At 33.6% G+C, this 6642-nt stretch overlaps 1 non-coding gene across 1 annotated transcript; it reads right to left on the reverse strand.

Annotated features, from left to right (window-relative positions):
• Positions 1-5549: 5549 nt before the first annotated feature.
• LOC114205143 (U6atac minor spliceosomal RNA) lies at positions 5550-5672 on the reverse strand. The gene has a single exon (XR_003608338.1). It is a non-coding gene; the product is annotated as a U6atac minor spliceosomal RNA (small nuclear RNA).
• Between the last annotated feature and the right edge of the window lie 970 nt (positions 5673-6642).

Genomic DNA, 6642 nt, shown 5'->3' on the forward strand with positions numbered 1-6642 from the left:
AAATATTCTGAGATTTAGAGGAGAAAAAGCTATGGAAAATAATGCCTCAGTAAACACAGGGGTGCAGACATCTTTTCGAATTAGTGTTTTCATATTCTTTGGATAAATACCCAGTAGTGGAATTACTGAATCATTTGGTAGTTCTGTTTGTAATTTTTCGAGAAACCTCCATACTGTTTTCCATACTGGCTGTACCTATTTACATTCCCACCAACAACGCATGAGGGTTCCCTTTTCTCCACATCCTTGTGAACGCTTGTTATTTCTTGGCTTTTTGATACTAGCCATCCTGACAGGTGTGTGGTGATATCTCATCATGGTTTTGATTTGCATTTCTCTGATGATAGTGCTGTCAAGCATCTTCTCATGTGTCTATTGGCCATCTGTATGTCTTCTCTAGAAGAATATCTACTCAGGTCCTCTGTCCGTTTTTTAACCAATAGTTTGTTTATTTGTTTTGGTGTTGAATTGTATAAGTCTTTATCTAGTTTGGATGTTAACTCCTTGCCAGATATATCATTTGCAAATATCTTCTCCCATTCAGTAGATTTCATTTTTATTTTATTGTTGGTTTCCTTCACTGTGCAAAAGCTATTTATTTTGATATAGTTCCAATAGTTTATTTTTGCTTGTGTTTTCCTTCCCTTAGGAACCGTATCTAGAAAAACATTGCTTTGGCCAATATCAAAGAAATGACTGCCTGTTTTCTCTTTTAAGATATATAAGGTTTTATGTCTCACATTTAGGATTTTAATCCATTTTGAGTTTATTTTTGTATATGGTGTTATAAAGTGGTCCAGTTTTCCTAATACCATTTATTGAAGAGACTATCTTTTCCCCATTGTATTATTGCCTATTTTGTCATAGATTAATTCACCATATAATTGTGGGTTTATTTCTGGGTTTCCTATTCTGTTCTATTGATCTATGTGTTTATTTTTTGCCAGTACCACATTATTTTGATTACTACAGCTTTGTAAATCTGCAATTGTGATACCCCCAGCTTTGTTCTTCTTTCTCAAGATTGCTTTGGCTATTCAGGGTCTCTTGTGGTTTCCTACAAACTTTAGTTCTAGTTCTGTGAAAAATGCTTTTGATGTTTTGATAGGGATTACACTGAATCTGTAGATTGCTTCAAGTAGTATGGACATTTTAACAATATTTTAATCCATGAGCATGGAATACCTATTTATTTGTGTCTTTAATTTCTTTCATCAGTGTTTTATAGTTTTCAGAGTACAGGTCTTCTATTTCCTTGGTAAATGTATTTCTAAGTATTTTATTCTTTTAGGTGCAGTAATAAACGGAACTGTTTTCTTAATCTCTCTTTCTGCTACCTTGTTATTAGTGTATAGAAATGCTACCAATTTCTTGGTATTAGTTTTTGTATCCTGCAACTTCACTGAATTCATTTTTTGCTTCTAGTAGTTTTTTGGTGGAGTCTTAGGGTTTTTATGTATAATATCATATCATATACAAATACTGACAGTTTAACTTCTTCCATACCATTATAGATGCCTCTCCTTCCTCCCTTTCTTTTCTTTCTTTCTTTCTTTCTTTTCTTTCTTTCTTTCTTTCTTTCTTTCTTTCTTTCTTTCTTTCTTTCTTTCTTTCTTTCTTTCTTTCTTTTTCTTTCTTTCTTTCTTTCTTTTTCTTTCCTCTTTCTTTCTTTCTTTCTTTTTCTTCCTTCCTTCCTTCCTTTCTTTCTTTCTTCTTTCTTCTTCTTTCTCTTTCCTTCCTTCCTTCCTTCCTTCCTTCCTTCCTTCCTTCCTTCCTTCCTTCCTTTCTTTCTTTCTTTCTTTCTTTTTTTTCTTTTTTCCTTTTGTCTGATTCCTGTGGCTAGGACTTCTAGACTATGCTGAATAAAAGTCTTATTCCTGATCTTATTCCTTTTCTTATTCCTGATCTTAGAGTAAAAGCTCTCAGTTTTTCACCACGGACTATAATATTAGCTGTGTGTTTTTCATGTATGGCCTTTATTATGTTCCCTCTAAACCCACGTTGCTGAGAGTTTTGTGTGTTCATCTAGAAAGCACTTTCCTATTTCTTTTTTGATTTCTTCTTTGACTCATTGATTAATTTATTGATTTCCATATATTTGTATACTTCTAAAAAACTGTTACTTGTTTCTGTTAATGTCTGTTATTGATTTTTAAAAATATTTTATTTATTTTGAGAGTGAGAGAGTGGGTGAACAGGGGGAGGGGCAGATGGAGAGGGAGAGAATCTTAAGCAGACTTCACGTTAAGCACAGAGCCTGACACAGGCTCAGTCTCACAACCATGAGATCACACCTGAGCCGAAATCAAGAGTCAGTCGCCCAACTGACAGAGCCACCCAGGCACCTTTGTCTGTTACTGACTTTTAACTATTTCATTTTAGTCTGAGGATAATATGCTTTATATGACTTCAATACTTTTATCTTTACCAAGGCTTATTTCATGGCCTAGTATATGGTCTATTTTGGAGAATATTCATGTGTAATTAGGGAAGAATGTATATATTCTTTTTGGAGGAGTGTACTATAAATGTTATCTAATTACTTTATACTGTTGTTCAAGTCTTCTATTTTCTTTTTGGTCTTCTGCCCACTTGTTCTATGCATTATAGAAAGCAGAGTGTTAAGGCTTCAACTTGTATTATTGAATTGTATATTTCTCCCTTCCAATTCTCTCAGTTTTTTGTTTCTATTCTTTGATTTCTGTCTTTAAGTTAGATATTTTTAAAAAATATACTAGAAAATTTTCTTCTTTTTTATTATATTACAAAAATTATTTTCTTAGTAATTGCTTTGGGCATTAAAATTAACAACTTTTTTTTTAATTTTGCTAGTTCAAACCTAGTTTAAACCACAGTAATATTTTTTTAATTTCACTTATTTTTAACTCCATAATTTCTATTTGTTTAAGATAATTTCCATCTTTGTATTAATATTCTCTATTTGATAAAATATCTTCCTAATTTTTCTTTAATTCTTAGATATGGTTTTCTTTAATCCTTTGAACATATTTAAAATTGCTAATTTAAAACCTTTGCCTAGTAAGACCAATATCTGGGCTTCATTAGAAACAGTTCCGATTGACTATTATTTATTTATTTTTTTACTGTTTATAGGCCATATTTTTCTATTTCTTTGCATTTCATATGCTTTTTTTGAAAATTGGGTTTTAAATAATATAATATGGCTACTCTGTTGTAGTTTTTATTAGTCAATTTCCTGGTTTAATTCTCTAAATTCTGCATTCTTTGTCATGTATGGCTTCTGAAATCGATTCAATTAGCCTAGTAGTCAGCTAATTATTGGACAGATATTGCATTAATTGTCTTGAACTAGTAAGTTTCCCAGCCTTTGCTTGAGGATTCTGTTTGTTTTAGGGGTAGGTCTACAGTGCTTTAGCAGATAGTCCACATTTCTGCCTTAAATTTCACGACTTACTTGTACAGAAGCCTCAAGGTCAATCAGAGATGAAAGATTAAGGACTTCTCTGATCTTTTCTGGAAATACGTATATACACATAGGGCCCTTTTGGGGTAATTTTGTTATATATATATTTTATCAATTATTAAATTCCATAATATTATATAATTACTATTTCCCCATCTATCATCTTTCCCATTATGGCTTTGCTCCCACCCATTGCTTTGTGCTATTATTGACAAATATGTTACATATATCATAATGTATATATTACATATATCACAATACTGTATATAATACTATTTTATACAGTTGCTTTTTAAATCAGGTAAGATAAAAAGCAGAAAAAATGCAATAATAGTGTCCATAATTACATAATTACCTTTATTTAGCTTATTTTTCTCTTGATTAACATTTTATTGTCTTGAAGAAAACTTTTCTATAGTTTATACGTAATTCATCTACTATTAAAGAATAAGACAAAATTTTTCCAATCACCTGAGTTTCTCCATCAGTGAGCACATTGTTCCAGGTGATATGGCATCTGGATTAGTTGTTTCCCCACTAAACATGACTCTACTTAATTAAGTGGAATGTAAATCATTCTTTCACCACATCTTAGCCTAATAATCATTTTTTAATACCCCATGTCACTGAGAGAATATATTCCTACCAAAATAATTATGAGATTATACCTGAATCACTTAGACTTCTTCATAATTAGAAGCAAACAAAAGACTGATATCAAACAAGAATCTCAATAGGAGTATGGGGTTGTCTCTATAGTTGACTGCCTTTAGATGAACCACTACTAACTATCCTTAATTTCTGTTTGCACATAATTACTGAATTCTCAAGTGTGATGGCCCTACCCAGTCAGGTCACATGCCACTGAACTACCTGAGTATTCCACAATTCAAAGCCTAACTCTAGAATTATATGAAGAATGTGGAGATGAAATGAATGTGGAGATACTAAAATGGTACCTCCATGGAAAGAAAATATAAGACACTTCAGATTCCATCCGTCAGTGATAGATTAGGCAAATCCAATAGCTTTCTAGTCACTTTGATTGTTAAAGAAGCCCCAAATCAACTCTAAACACATCTCTTCCCTTACTCTGCCTCAGACTTGACCCTTGACTGGGGCTCTACACTAGGGAAGGAGACATGCTCTACAGATCACTCCTTTTTTCTCTTACTTCGCTCCTTCCTGTTTCTATTTTTTTTTTTCTAGGTAAGGGGGTGGGTGGGACATACACAAAGGCACATAAGCTTTATTCTTGACTGGGAAGCAGTTGCAATTCGCTATCAGCTATGCTGCTGCCCTCTGGCTAACACAGACTCATCATTGATTCTTCTAGGTAGCAGCCCTCATGGATGAAGTTTTTTTATTTTCTTTTGTTTTGCTTTGATTTTGGTTTTGGTTTTGGTTTTGGTTTGTTTTTTCCAAGGAGACAGGGTACTGTGTGTTATGCCTACTGCAGAGTTCACTGATGTGTGTTACTATCTGTTAGCAAGCTTCAGCCCGACTTCTTTTAGTTCCTGCCAATACAGTTGCTTCTATAAAATAACTACTGCTGAGATTTGCTTGGTTGGCCAAGAACCCTTTTACTTGAGATATCAGCAAATGTTTCAAGCCTAGGTGAATTCTGCAGTGTCCACTAGATCCACATGGATACACACATGGCTAATGTCATGCCAAAAAAGTGGGAGGGAGGCTATTTCCCTACTGCCCCCTTTCTCTCAATCCATTGCTCATCTGCTAAGCTTTTCACAATGGCAGATCAGTACAACTGTGCTGTGAGAGAGACAGAACAACTTTCCATGTGTATTTGACATTTGAAACTGTGGTATCATTTGTTCATTTGCTTTATATTGTGCTGTCAAATGTTCTGTGTATAATAGGAATATCAGTCCTTAAAGGTCATATGTGTGGTAAATACTTCCCAATTTTATAGATTCGTTTTTTTAAAGATTTTTATGTATTTATGTATGTATGTATTTATTTATTTGAGAGAGAGAGAGCATGCACTCTCAAGAGGGGTGGGGTGGTGGTCAGCAGGAGAGGAGCAGAGGAGGAGGGAGAGGGACAAGCAAACTGGCAGCTGAGCCCAGAGCCCCATGCAGGGCAAAAATGTTGGTTAGATGCCATGTACATGGAAATACCTTAACAGTATGCATGTTGTCAGGCCTGGGGGCCTCTTCTGTCCTTGTCAAGGGGAGTGCTAACCTTCTCTCCTTTCATATAACAATCCTTTATTTATTTTTTACCATATTATAGTAAGCTTTCTAGTCACTTTGATTGTTAAAGTTTAAATTTTTATATAATAAAATTTGTCATATTTTTATGATTCTGAATTTTGTATTACACCTTGAAAGTCTTTTCTATGTGATTATAATTTCATTTTTCGCACTCATAAAAATTATGTACGTAGATATATTATTCATTTGAAATTTATATTTTTCGAAAAAGAATGGTGGAGATCCATTTTTTTAAGTAGCTATCTAATTTTTCCAAATGTAGTTTACTTAATACTTCATATTATCTCCACTGATTATTATAATTACTTTAATATATATTAAATATCATTTTGGTTTTGGGGATTCCTTTCTAAAAAATCATTGTTAAGATAGTCATTTGCTAGATATTGTATTCTTTACTATAGCTTTTATAATTGTTTAAATTATGTCTTTAAATAGTCTAAATATATGAAATATCTTTCTAATTATTTGTCTTTTTTTATTATGTTAATCAGCACACATTACATCATTAGTTTTTGATAGTGTTCCATGATTCATTGTTTCTGCTCCAAGCAGAACATGCCATATTTAATACCCATCACCAGGCTAACCCATCCTCCCACCCCACTCCCCTCTAGAACCCTCAGTTTGTTTTTCAGAGTCCATCATCTCTCATGGTTCATCTACCCCTCCGATTTCCCCCCCTTTTTTCTTTCCCCCCAGATATCTTCTTCTTCTTCTTTTTTTTTAACATATATTGTATTATTTGTTTCAGAGGTACAAATCTGTGATTCAACAGTCTTGCACAATTCACAGCGCTCACCACAGTACATACCATCCCCAAAGCCCATCACCCAGCCACCCCATCCCTTCCACCCCCCACCACTCCAGCAACCCTCAGTTTGTTTCCTGAGATTAAGAATTCCTCATATCAGTGAGGTCATATGATACATGTCTTTCCCTGATTGACTTATTTCGTTC

Source organism: Eumetopias jubatus, unplaced genomic scaffold (assembly GCF_037043125.1).
Source record: "Eumetopias jubatus isolate StellerSeaLion01/CBP00866 unplaced genomic scaffold, mEumJub1_p1.0 scaffold_16, whole genome shotgun sequence".
Taxonomy (NCBI): domain Eukaryota; kingdom Metazoa; phylum Chordata; class Mammalia; order Carnivora; family Otariidae; genus Eumetopias; species Eumetopias jubatus.